A 951-nucleotide genomic window follows, 5' to 3' on the forward strand; every position below is an offset into this window, starting at 1 on the left:
TGTACTCGTCTCTAATAGCGCGCCTGTTTATCGTTGAGTGAGTGATATAAAGTGTGAGTGTGTGCCAGTGACTAATTGAATGATAGATTGAAAGTAAAGATTAAATACCTTGCGATATCTGCAGTAAGAGGTTTGCTCCCAGCATTGAGATGTTGGGGTGCCGTCTTAATCATCATTTGATACTCCAAAGAGTCCAATACGTTGGGTGGAAGGTCTTTGTCAACAAGAAAACGAAGTACCCATTCCTTGTGACTCAGCTGGGTGAGTTGTTTGCTGTTTGAGAGTTTGGTCGTGAACATATCCATTGTTGATAGTTGTTTGCTCTTATTCTTCTCGAGGACTTCTTCTTTAGTGAGACCAAGCTTTGATAAACAATCTATGTTTGCTTTTAAATGATTTATTCCTGGTGAAGTTGATTGCTTCAGGGATGTGTGAGATTTTCAATTATTAATATTGAAATGAACATATATATGTTACACTTACATTCTCTGCATTATACACATAACATCTCAGGCAAGCCAAACACATCATTGATTGGCCGTCTTTGGCAATATGGAATGCCTTCCAAATGCCACTACTAACATTGCCTGTCTGTGGTTGATAATCATTTGGATCCCCAAGCTGTCCATTGGAGGCCGTCTTCTTCTTCTTTTGTTTGGTTATCATATCTATCTATCTATAAAACAACTGAATGAATGAATGAGTCTTGTGTTGTTCACCCACACATGTCTCACCCTCGGTTATTCGATCCGGTTTTGATAAAAAAAAAAGGTGGTCGGTTCGAATAATTGTACTTCCTTCGGATTGGTAAAAGGGTCCGGTTCGGTTTATTCGGTCTCGGTTTGTCGGATATCCGAACTCGGTCTCAAACACTGTTGCGGCTCGTAGATTTGAGAGACGTCCACCAACACCCCCAACTATTGCGAATGTTCCTCTGCCAGATCTCAGAAA

Source organism: Acytostelium subglobosum (assembly GCF_000787575.1).
Source record: "Acytostelium subglobosum LB1 DNA, scaffold: scaffold5, whole genome shotgun sequence".
Taxonomy (NCBI): domain Eukaryota; phylum Evosea; class Eumycetozoa; order Acytosteliales; family Acytosteliaceae; genus Acytostelium; species Acytostelium subglobosum.